The sequence below is a fragment of the Protopterus annectens genome, chromosome 12.part0 (assembly GCF_019279795.1).
Source record: "Protopterus annectens isolate FY-2018-M chromosome 12.part0, PAN1.0, whole genome shotgun sequence".
Classification (NCBI taxonomy): domain Eukaryota; kingdom Metazoa; phylum Chordata; order Ceratodontiformes; family Protopteridae; genus Protopterus; species Protopterus annectens.
The window spans coordinates 1,576,702,179-1,576,715,155 of NC_056746.1; the positions used below are offsets into that span (position 1 = coordinate 1,576,702,179).

At 41.9% G+C, this 12,977-nt stretch overlaps 1 protein-coding gene across 1 annotated transcript in view; it reads left to right on the forward strand.

The window, feature by feature from the left end:
* Positions 1 to 12,977, forward strand: part of HID1 (HID1 domain containing) — a 1,473,500-nt gene that overhangs the window by 786,101 nt on the left and 674,422 nt on the right. The gene's annotated exons all lie outside the window — the stretch shown is intronic.

Genomic DNA, 12,977 nt, shown 5'->3' on the forward strand with positions numbered 1-12,977 from the left:
TGAGAATTCAGATGCAGAGGAATCAATTTCCTCTGCTTCTCCTCCAGAGGATTTTTCTTTTGGTGAAACCGTACATACTTTAAGAGAGCATTTCCACTGGGAATGCCAAGACTATCCTCAGTACAAAGAGAGACTCGGAGAATTTCTAGATTTGCCACAACATAGGCCTTTAGCAATACCCCCAGTCCTGGATGTTGTGGATGATGTCTTTATGGAATCCAGTATAACTCCTGATACTTTACACCCTGGTCCTATGAAACCAGACAGGTACTACATAGTTCCTGACTCTCACAAATTCCTTTTCAAAAATCCTACTGCTGACCCAGAGGTCATGTCCCAGGGGCCTAAAGGTATCAAAGCAACTACAGCTAAGAATCCCACCCCTTCGGACAGGGATTCCAGAGCTTTAGACAGATTGGGTAAGAAAGCATACACCTCTGCAACTCTCGCCATTAGGGCTTTGAATTGTCAGTTTCACATGCTGAAGTACCAACAACATATCATGGAACTTATTAAGCAAAAAAATAGCTACCTTTACAGACTGCGCAGAAAATAAAGCATTACAACAGCTTATGCATTCTGCAAGCCAAGTCAGCAAGCATACTTTGCAATGTGGCTTTGATGCCCTAGAAGCATCTTACAGGGCAGCAGCCACTGGTTCTGTACTGAGAAGGCATGCTTGACTTATGGAGTAGACCTTGCCAGACTATGTCAAATCTGAATTACTAGACGTTCCTTTGAACAAGGACAATCTGTTTGGCACCAAACCGAAGAGGTTCTTAAAAAGATGGAAGAAAAAGCTAAATCTCTGCAGACAGTCAAATATTTCTTGCAAGTACAGCCTCCTAGATTCAGTAGGCATTGCCCCTCGAAACATTTGTCCTTTCCAGCCCCATCAAGGCCATCTCAAACTGGACCTAGGGGAAACGCACCCCCCCCCAGACTACAGTCTCAGGGTATGCAGAGATCTAAGTAATGGAGTGCTTCCACTTCAAAAACAGGGAGTGCTAAGCCACCCCCTTACAGAAAGAATTCATAATGGCTTCTCAACTCCACTCCCCACCTCTGCCCAAACTGCTCATGCCCCTAGGAGGAAAACCTGCCCATCATGCAAAAAACTGGACTTCCATCACCAAAAACCGATGAGTCCTCAACATTGTATCCCAGGGGTAAAAATTTTGCTTCCAGTCACCGACAATCCCAAAAGGGTTCCCAGACCTTCCTCCAAACCAGTGGGGAGAGGCACAAAACTAAGTTCAATCCCTGCTCTCCATAAGGGCAATTTAACCTATTCCTGCAGAACAGATAGGTCAAGGGTTCTATTCTAGACTTTCCTGGTACCCAGAAAAGAGGGGACTTGGCACCCAAACCTAGATCTTTCCATTCTAAACACCTTCTTGGTGGTACCAAAATTCAAAATGCTCATCCTGCAGCGGCTTCTTCCTATGCTGGCCAAAGATGCCTGGTTAGCCACACTAGACTTAAAAGAAGCCTATCTATACATCCCTATCAGGGACTCATGAAGGAAATATCTACGCTTCAGGGCAGGATCTATGCATTATCATTTCTCTGCACTTCCCTTTGGCTTATCCACTGCTCCCAGACTATTCACAAAATGCCTGGCTCCAACCATTGCCTACTGCAGAGAAAAATTCAAATTTACCCGTACTTGGAAGACTGCCTGATTCAGGCAGACAGTCAAGAAACACTGTTTCAGCACCTGACATTTGTAAAAAACCTTCTAACCTCCCTGGGGTACACCATCAACGAAAAGAAATCAAAACTAGTCCCCAGTCAAAAGATTGTATTCCTGGGAGCAAGCTTGGACACAGCATCCCAGATGGCATTCCTTACTCCAGAAAAACAAGCCTATCTGACAGACTACTTCACTCAAATGGCCACCAGAACCCAGCTATCCATAAGGAAAATCCTGCAGACCCTAGGGCTCATGGCCTCATGCATCCTACTAATTCCATATGCCAGACTGCATATGAGGAAACTTCAATGGTACTTAAAAAGTCTTTGGTGCCAACATTCTCAGGACCTGGAAACTCATACCTTGTCTAAGGACAGAGTTTCTTTGGTGGGCAGCAGCATGCAACCACAACTAGAGACTTCCCTTTACTCACCCACGCCGCCCAGACCCTAACCACAGACGCTTCAGACAATACCTGAGGGGCACACCTGGACGACAAGTACATTCAGGGCCACTGGAGTCCAAGTCAAATTCATCTGCACATCAACCAAATAGAGATGCTAGCTGTTCAGAACGCTCTAACAGCTTTCAGATCCCTACTCTCACCAGGACACCTGCTAATAAAAACAGACAACACCACAGTTATGTGGTACATCAACAAGCAGGGAGGAACCCACTCTTACCCAATGTGCAGGCTAGCCATGGCCCTGTGGAACATGGCCTTGGACATGCAGGTCCATCTGCAAGCTCAGTTCTTGCCAGGCAAACAAAACTCAATGGCAGACGACTTTAGCAGAAATCTCCTAGACCCACACGAGTGGCAATTAGTGCCAAGCACCTTCAGACTTCTGATTCAGAAATGGGGACGCCAGAGGTGGATCTCTTTACCTCCCCTGCAATAGCCAGCTCAGCAAATTCTGCACCAAGACACCTCACAGCAGGGCCTGGAAAGTGGATGCCCTATCCTCCCAGCGGGTAAACCTCTCAATCTATGCATTTCCCCCTCTGCCCCTTCTCTCAAGAATATTGCTCAAGATAAGACAGGACAGACCAAGTACAATCCTGATTGCCCTGGACTGGCCATGCCAGCACTAGTACCCACTACTGCTCAGCCTGTCTCCGGTGCCACCCTGGCACCTACCCCGGAGCCCGACCCTGCCCACTCAGCAGGGGGGGCAGATCTTAGATGCGCAACTGCAAACCCTGAATCTTGCAGCCTGGCTTATTCCTTGAATTCTCCTCCAGTGACCAGCCTAAGCAGCAGGTGCTGGACTTCATTCTTGAAGCCAGAAGACCCAGTACAAGGAAATCCTATGCTAATAAGTGGAAAATGTATTGCTTCTGGGTTCAATCTAAAAGAGAGGACACAGCTCTGCCCTCCCTACCTCTAATCCTGGATTACATAGCAGATCTACTCCACAGAGGCCTATCCTTCTCCTCCATTAAAATTCAGGCCTCTGCCATCTCGGCTCATTACAACTCTGAGCCACCCTCTCATCAAACAGTTCCTGAGAGGGGCAAACAACTTAAGGCCACCAAGGAGAGCACCCACCCCTGCTTGAGACCTTAACTTTGTACTGGAAAAGCTCAAACTACCCACTTTTGAGCCTGCAGCGTCAGCAGAGTTAAAATTCCTCTCTTGGAAAACAGCATTGCTTCTGGCCATCACTTCAGCTAGAAGAGTGTCTGAGCTACAAGCACGTATGGCCATGGAACTCTTCATTATTTTTCATGCTGACAGGGTCTCTCTCAGGACTAATCCTTCCTTTATGCCTAAAGGGGTGTCCAGTGTGGCTCTCAACCAATCTATCCATTTGCCAACCTTCTTCCCTAATCAGCAAAATAAAGGGGAAAGGATCCTGCACTCCTTGGATGTGCACAGACAGCTCAGATTCTACGTGGACTAAGCCCTTCAGGAAATCTGACCAGTTATTACTCAGTTTTGCACCAGAGGCAGAGGACAAGGCCATTTCAAAACAGACAATTTCCAAATGGATAGCACACTGTATCCATTTCTGCTACAAACACCATGGGAAACCAACCCCTCAGGGGGGGTCAGAACACATTCCACTAGGGCAACTTTTACCTCTACAGCATTCCTCAGGGGAGTCCCTACCTGGGACATTCTGGAGACTGCTTCCTGGAGTTCTGTATACACATTCACAAAACATTACCACCTGCCTATATTTTCCAAATCCAGGGCGTGTTTTGCAACTGCAGTCCTGCAGGGCATACTAGCCAGCCCAAACTCTTCTTGACTGCCTCCACCATTTCTTCAGCTTTTGGAGTCAACCTAACTGTGATGACTGCAACAGTGAAACATGAATAATATAGTACAGTTGTGTACACTTACCATAAATGTAGATGTTCGAGTGTATTCACTGTTGCAGTCTTGGTTTCCCTCCCTCCAGTCCCCTTCTTTCTCTCTCTCTCTCCTCTGTGTGTATATTACTCACCCCTTGTAGAGGTATTGGTATTTACTTTTTACTGGTGGTGATTTTCCCACCATAGCTTAGCTCCCTGTTGGGGGGCTCCTGACATTTGGGGCAAGAAAAACTGATGTAATGGCATTAGCTGCCTGTTTTTATACCCCTGACGACCTGACATCAGTCCTGGAGCGACATGAAACCGACGCAAAAATGCTACGTCTCTGGTATTCGGGCTGAACGAGGACTAACTGCAGGAAGATAAACCACAATGATGACTGCAACAGTGAATACACTCAAACATCTACATTTATGGTAAGTGTACACAAATGTACTTTTTTAAACATGATTATAAATTGTATGTTTATACTAGCTAAGAAAATGGCAAAGATGTTGCCAAAATTGCCAGGTATGGATGGGTGTGGTTTGTTGGAGGGGAGGCAAACATTTGACAACCTTAATAGAGCAATAGTGAACCAGAGGGTAGCAGAGTGTAAGAAAACATTGCTGCTGCTGTTGGTGAGTCTTAATGAAGAGAAAACATTTGATTTGAGTTGGCTGGAATTTTATGAGTAGGGCAGTGGTAGCATTTGCATTCCCTAATAGAATAATAGGGTTAATAAGGAAGATACATAAAGGGTCAGACACAAGAATTAATTTGGGAGGGCTCCTGACAAGCTGTGTTTTGAACAAAGGAGCTAGGTGAGGATTTTTTTTCTGCCTTATTATTTGTTTTATATTTAGAGCCATTAGCAAAGAAAACAAGAAACTTAACATCAAGGCTATAACTGGTATGGTAGCCAAGAAAAGGTAGCTTTATTTGCGGATAATATTATGCAGTAATTCCAGAAAAAAACATTTCAATGTTGTGGAACATGTTAAGATAGTTTCAAGTCTTTGTGGGATATAAAACAACTAAAGGTAAAAGAAAGACTGTAGTAGTAAATTTTATATACACATATGAGTTGGTTCAGCAATACCTGTATTATTGGGGACATAAAATGAAGTTTTTAGGTATATGGATTAAACAGGATTCTGTTCTAGCAGTTAAGGATACGTGGAAAGAGACTTAACAAAAATAATACAAAAGTGAGATACTGGAAGCTCTTGACTATTGATATAGATAGTAAAATAAAAGCAATGAAAATGTTTTTAGTCACGTTAGTTAGTTTAAGCATATTTTCTCAACCAGAGGAGAAACTATAGTTGATAATAAAGAGTTGAAAAAATTTATTTGGGATGGGAAGAGGACAGGAGATAGTGGGATACGTTGATAAGATAGTTTAGGATCACTTAATTTGAAGCACTACTTTTGGGCTACACATTTAAGGTTTATACAAAAGGTACTAAGTCACTGTAGATAAGGATGATGTTGAAACGGGAAAGGCTTGAGAAATAAGGAGAGAATAGAATTTTGTATGCAGATACTTAAGGAGCGTAAAAACAACCATACAGAGTATTATGTTCATAAACTACACACTGGAATTGATGCAGAGTTTATAGTCATTTAGAAGAAAACTCCTTTATGGCAGTAGAACAAAAGGGCAATAAAAGAAAGTCAAAGGAAGGAAAAAAGGAACAAAGGGTCATTTGTTGTTAAAGTTGTAGTAGAGAACTGTAAAAAAGGGGAAGAATATAAGTATGACATAGATTGACTACAAAAAAGCATTTGATAATCCACATTCATGGATAAAAAAGTGCTTAAAATGTATAAGATATACCCTACACTGATCAACTACTTTACAGTGACCATGAAACAGTGGCAGACCACTTTGCAATTAAGCCATGATAAAGGACAAATTACTAATCCAGGAATAAAAATTCAAAGGGAGATACTCCAGAGTGACTCTCTCTCACCGTTGCTATTCTGCTTTGCCCTTAACCCATTAAGCTGTCTACTTAACAGCCTAGGTCATGGCTATAATTTGGCTCCTAGAAAACAACAAAATGTAAAGACTTCTCATCTTCTCTTTGTCGATGATTTGAAACTGTACATCTCATCAGACGATGAACTGAAAAGTACAACTGCAAGTTGTCAAAACTTTTTCAGATGATATAAAAATGTCATTTGGTCTTGATAAATGTGCAAAAGCAACCTTTAAAGCAGGTAAAACTGCAGCACCAAGAAAACATCAGTTTGGGACAAGAATGTGATATAAAAGAACTTGAGAAAGAGGGAGTGTATAAATGGGAATTGATGAAGTATCAACAATAAAACATGAACAAATGTGAATAAACCTTAGTAAGGAATACTTTAGAAGACTTAAATTAATCTTGAAAACCGCATTGACATCTAGGAACAAAATCCAAGCTATAAACCAATTTGCTCTTCCTGTCCTAACTTACAATTTTGGAGTGAGTGACTGGCTCCAAAACGTATTGGATAGATTAGACAGGAAAACAAGAAGGATGCTTCATGCTCACCAAATGGTTTTTAAAAATCGGTGCATACCAAGATTATATATTCTCATTCTGAAGGAAGGATGGGCCTCCTTGAAATTGATTACACATATAGATCTGCAGTTGTGGGACTGCACACTTATCTGCTGACCTCACAAGACCCAAACATAGTGAAAGTTTTGAAACATGAGGAGAATAAATCTAAAATGACTTCCCTGCTTAGGCTAGCAGAAGCATATCGGTGTCAAGCAGGAATGGAAATCAAACCAGAAGAAGATAAAAATCAGGCAGCAACTGAATGTGCCAGAAAACAAAATAAAGAATATAAGGTGAAGGACCAGATGAGAAGGCAAGAAATGTGGAAAATGAATAAATATAGTTGCAAGTGTAGAAAACTTCTGGAAGAACCTCAGGTTGATCAGGAACGAACACAGGAATGTTTAAGAAGAGGCGAATTCAAACCATGAGATGAAAGGATAATATTGGCATTCCAAGATAGTGGGCTACATACAAATTGGTTTACAAAGTCCATTGAACATGTGGGAGAAACAGACAAATGCAGGTTTTGTAAAACAGAAGTGGAAACAGTTGCACACATCATTGCTGGTTGCGACATACTAATGGCAGAAAGACTGTATACTAAAAGGCATAATAATGTGGCAAGACTGTTGCACCGGGGATTGTGCAAACATTTTGGTACTGAAGTGGCTGAAAAACACTGGAAGCATGAGCCACAAAGTCAAGCAAAGAAAATTATGAAGTTTACATCACATGGGATCACCCATTACCAACAGTTCAAAAGATAGATGCTAGAAAACCGGCGACTGTTGGTAATGGTCCATGAAAAGAAAACAAAAGTAGTATTAATCATTGAAATCTCCACACCCAGTGACTGGTCCATGAAAAGAAAACAAAAGTAGTATTAATCATTGAAATCTCCACACCCAGTGACTACAGTGTCTTGCATACAGAGAGACACAAAGTCATAAAATATCAGGATCTGCAGGCAGAAACAAGAGCAATGTGGCAGAAACATACCCAGACAGTCCCAGTAGTAGTAGGAGCAACGGGTCTTATAAAATAGAATCTAGAGTTGTATTTAGATATGTTACCAGTACATGTAATCCCATACGAATTGCAGGAGTCATCATCACTGGGCAAATTCAGGTGCTGCGAAGATCACTTCTGGCTGACATCAACGATTGAAACAATACTAATTTCATGAACTTTAATTGTACTTTGACTTAGGAATGGGGTCCATTCCTGTCATGGTATTAAAAACCCAAAAGACTTGGAGAAATTAAAAAAAAGTATTATGTTCATGAAGTAGCAGAACATATTCTTAAGATTTAAGCCAACACGAGAAATGAAAAAGCAGATTTTACTAGTAAAACATCCAGAAAGCATGCATCTACAAGCTGGTGCTAACCACTGTGTCAGTCTCTTTAGGACCTTAATGTTGGTAAATAATCCTCTCTTTGATACTTAGATGGTGCCTGTTAATACAGATCTCAGTGAGCCAAAACCATCTAAATGCAGAAAAGCTAAGCAGATAATCTGTTGTGATTTATATTTGTATTACATAAGCGCTTTTATCCAAAGACATCATCAGGTCTAACAGTGGAGAGTTTTAACTTTTAAATGTATATACTTTAACACAGCCTCAGGGTGTAGGAGGTTTCAGAGTAGCCTAAAGGAGGGAGATGAGCTGGGACTGGCTTGGGGCCATAGCCGGCCTTCTGCATAGGCCAACTAGGTGGCTGCCTAGGGCGCCGATCTACTAGGGGCACTTTTCCAGTATTTATTTGGTGTAAGTAGACCAGGATGGGGGCAGCAGGTGATGTGGTGGGGGGCACCATGGCGCCCTTTTGCCTAGGGCACCAGTTGACCTAAGACCACTCCTGCTTGGGGCCAACTGCATTAACAAAACAGTGGAGGATAAAAAGCAGTCCCAGGACTAGGTGAAAGAAACGCTATATTTGTATATTGAACGAGGACTGCAACAGGGAATCTGTAGCTGCAAAACATCCTATTACATCAGTCCCTACAAATACATTTTCTTAATACAAAGATAGTGAAAAAAAATGAATAACTTCCTCATTACAAAAGGTAACACAAATGTGAGCAAACATCCATCTACATGTTGCCAGTTTTGTAGTGTGTTTTACTTTCAACCCACAAGAGAAGGGGTCAGCCTGTTTTTATGATGCTTGTGAGTCTCTTAAAACCACAGGTAGAAGAGTAGCTATCCACTGTTAAAATATGGACAAGTCCAAGTAGTGTTGTAGAAAATAGGCAGTAAGGGATGGAATTTGATGGTGGAAATTAACAAAGGAACCAAGGTACTGGGAGCAAATAACTAGGAGAGGAAAGATTATAGAGTGGGATAAGCCAAGCAGGCATTTGGATTACAGGTAAGAAAGAGACTGCTGTTCCTACTAGGATTGTGATGTATAGGTAGCACTCCCCTAGCAAGTTTGCATTAACTGAAAGACCAGCTCTGGTAGAAATTTTCGTTTTCTAGAACAGAAGCTGTTGTTAAAAGGGGGGTAATTAGAAGGGCATATAAAGTATTGCATAATAACTGTAAGAATCAATCAAAAGAGATTAGAGAAGATTGGAAAAAGAAAGTAAAAAGGTAGTTTATAAAGGAACAATAGGAGGATATCTGTGTTGCTCCCAAGTATGCGACAAAGTCCAGAAGGTTTAATATTGTTACATGTCTGTGAGTGTATGCATGTTTGCATGCATGAAAGAGGAAGTGCGTTTGTGTGACATGTGAGAGAGAGAGATTGATCAAGCAGTGGCAGCAGCAGTTTAGCAGTATGCATACCTCTTAACCTGTTAGTCCAAGAAATCCAGATAAAGCCTAAAATAAAGGGGGAGGGGGCAACCGCTCAAAAATAGGAACAGACTGTTAAAAAAGTCGAAAGCTAGAATAAAAGGATTTATTTCTGCATGGATTTTTTTGAAGGAAATAGTCTGAAACTGAAATGTATATCATTATTTTAATGACTTCACTCCTCAGTAATTGCCAACAAACCACAAGTCAGGGACCAAAAAAATGAGGTAAATAACTGGACATTTTTTGAAAATTGTATATTTTGGATGTAAAATATTTCTTCCAACACTATTTACATGTACTACTGCAAGTGTGAAATATCAAAAATACAGAAAAAATATAGTAGTAAAAGAATATGTAAGTAAAACACAACAATTTTACAGACAGCCCATTCTCTAAGTGCAATAATGCCTCCAGAGTATGTGTTATTGTGTAAATAATGCCCTTCCAGGGGTGTAGAAGCTCTCTGCCTGGGGCGTCAGATCTCAGAATACCCCTGTGCATGCATTATTTACACAGTAACACATACCCTGTTGGGCATTATTGCTTGCTTAAAAAAAGTTACCTAGCCCTAGAACTGCAGTAGAGGTTCTTTTTTAATTACATGACCCTTGTACTACCCAAATTAATGTGGCATTCAGTGAAGTTGTCTATGCTTGCTGTAATGTTAGATGTGCTTGCAAAGTTTCTAATTTCATTTACGAAATTAGTGGTGATGCTGTTATAGAAAGAAAAAGTTTGTATATGTCATTTCAGAGTTGTGTATATTTTTGTATAAAGGTAGAAAGTCACAGAATCAGGCAGGCAGGTTCATTATTGCAGCTATATTTGTGATTACAGGAACTGATTTCTGATTAGAAACCTGCTCTGTTAACAAACTGAGGCAGAACTGAGTATTCCTTGGCATTTCTTCTTTCCTCAGCATGGATACTGTGAATGACACAGTATTGTTTAAATTTTTTTTAACGCCTGGCAGGCTGCCTGAAACTATTACTTTGTGAATGCAATGAGTCATGCATTTTGTATCTTTATTTTGTTTTATTTATTTATCATTTCTTTGACTCAATTAGTCCCACTAGGTTAGTAGCCTTTCTCTGAGTCGTTTTGTACCCTGCATACTTTGTGTGGATGAGTGTTGATTTGGATTAAGTAATTCTGTGCTTTGCTTCTGTTAGGAAGCTTCTGTCTGCTTCATTTCCCTCCGTTGACATCTTTGCCACTGGATGAACTACATGTGACACTACAGCTGATTGGATGTATATCCTTGCTGATCGCCACTTTGCATGAGGGTATTGTCACTATGATAATGGTGTAGAGCTCATTCATTTCAACAGCTTTTGCTTTTCATAGTTTCATAGTTTAGTACTAGGCTATCTGCCCTGGGGCATTTGTAAGCCTAGCCATAGTGATGTGGCTTTCGCCACCCCATGAAATGGTACAAAAAATGCACAGAATAGATTTAGAATACTTTGCCTCTGTCTAGTAGTGACACAATGAAGGTCCCCTTATATAATAGGATTAGTTTACTGTGCCCCTGTCTAGTAGTGACACAGATGTGACCCCTGGGGTAAACTTACGATCTCCCATCCACTCATCAAGATTTCCTCTTGAAGAGAGTCAGTGAGGGGCTCTGCCTAACATGAACTGGGATCTTGTTCCAAAGCATGGGAAGCCTCTGGGTTATGAATCTATCCCTCCAGCATGTCCTATTCATACTTGTGCCGAGGTTTAAGTCTTTAGCTCTCGTGGTCCTGATGGATTTGGATTTTTTGAGGTGGAGCATGTCCATCAGTTCCTGATTGGACATGGCCTTGTACGTCAGGCAGAGATCACCTCTGAGCAGGCGGTATGCTACTGAATAGAGCTGGAGTTTCTTTAGTCTGGCAGAATAAGACATATGTTGGAGACCCTTGATCCTCTTGGTGAGGTACTTTTGTGGTCTCTCCAGCTGTTGCAAATGCCGGGTGAGGTACATACCAAATGGGGCATTGTACTCAATCATGGGTCTGATGAGGGAGGAGTATAGGGGTACAATGACATCCTTGGATCTGGATGTGAATCCCTTCATGATAAGGTGTGCAAGGTAGAATGTTTTTCTAACCACTTTGGCGACGTGGATGTCAAATGAGAGGTCGCTGTCGACTTGGGTCCCTAGGTCTCTGATTACTTTTTCCATACTCAGTGGGTTTCTGTCTATGTGATAATTTGTGGGTACTTTGTTTTTCCCAAAGGGGATGACTATACATTTTTTGGCATTTAGTTTAAGGCCGTGACTCCGGCACCAGTTGTCCGTTTCTGTGAGGCCTTTTTGTAGGATGTATGTGTCCGCTGGTGTATCGACTATGGCGCCTAGTTTGCAGTCATCTGCGAACTTTGTCAGCCACAACCCTCCCATGTTTGCTTTAACATCTGAGAAATAAATACCGAACAAGAGGGGTCCCAGGACAGATCCCTGTGGGACACCACTTGTGACTGGCTTTGAGTCTGACATTGCTCCAGCGATTTTAACTTTATGGGTTCTGTCCTTTAGTCCGTTTGCAACCCATCTAGTGACATAAGGGTTTACGTTTAAGCTGTTGAGCTTATCTATGATGCCTGAGTGGGGTATTGTGTCGAAGGCCTTAGCCAAGTCCAGGTAGGCTGTATGGACTGCTTTGCCCTCATCAATGGCTCTAGTGACTGTTTCGAAAAAGTCAACCAGGTTCAAAAGGCAGGATCTGCCCTTTACAAAGCCGAACTAGGTGGGGTCAAGTGTCTGTAGGTCCCCTATGTCCCTGTTTATGAGTTCCATAATGATTCTTTCCATAGCTTTGCAGACCAGGCTGGTTAAGCTTATGGGGCGGTAGTTCCCAGGGTCTGTAGAGGTACCCCCTTTGTGGAGTGGGACCACTGTTGCTGTACGCCAGTGTTCAGGTACATATCCTGTAGTAAGGCTAAGGTTAAATAGCACTTTTATGTGCGGGTTTAGCTCCTCTTGGAGTTCACGTAGCACGCAACCCGGGATACCATCAGGTCCCATTGATGCTGTGATTTTAGCTTTGTTGAGGGCGGTTCTCACTTGGACATCTGTGATGACAGGGAGATTACATTCAACTGGGATAAGTATTTCTTCTTTTGGGGGTGAGGGAGGGGAGAAATTTGCACTGAACCTGTCAGCCATAATGTTGGCAATATCTGTGGGTTCAGTGTATTTTTTGTTGTTGTGAACTAACTCTGAGCATATCTGAGGGTTTCCGCCCAGGTTTCTAACATAGCTGAAGAAGGCTTTGTGGTTATCTTTAGTGTCCTTACCGATTTTTCTCTCAAAGTTGGCCTTGGATGTTTTTATGAGAGAACGTAGTTTTCTGCTAATGTTGATCAGAGATGTCTTCCCTTTATGGGATTTTGCTCTGTCGTGCAGTAGCTTCCTTCTTTTGTTATACAATTTGTTAATGGCTGAGGTCCACCAGACAGGACGCTTGCCTTTGGTGGAGAGGGACTTGGATTTATTTGGGATTGCATGATCCATGCATTCTTGGAGATGTCCATAGAAAGCATTTGTGAAGGATTCGGCATTGTGGGATGTGGTATCCACTGGCCCAGTGGGCTTAAAGGATACCATCTCAGTCTTAAG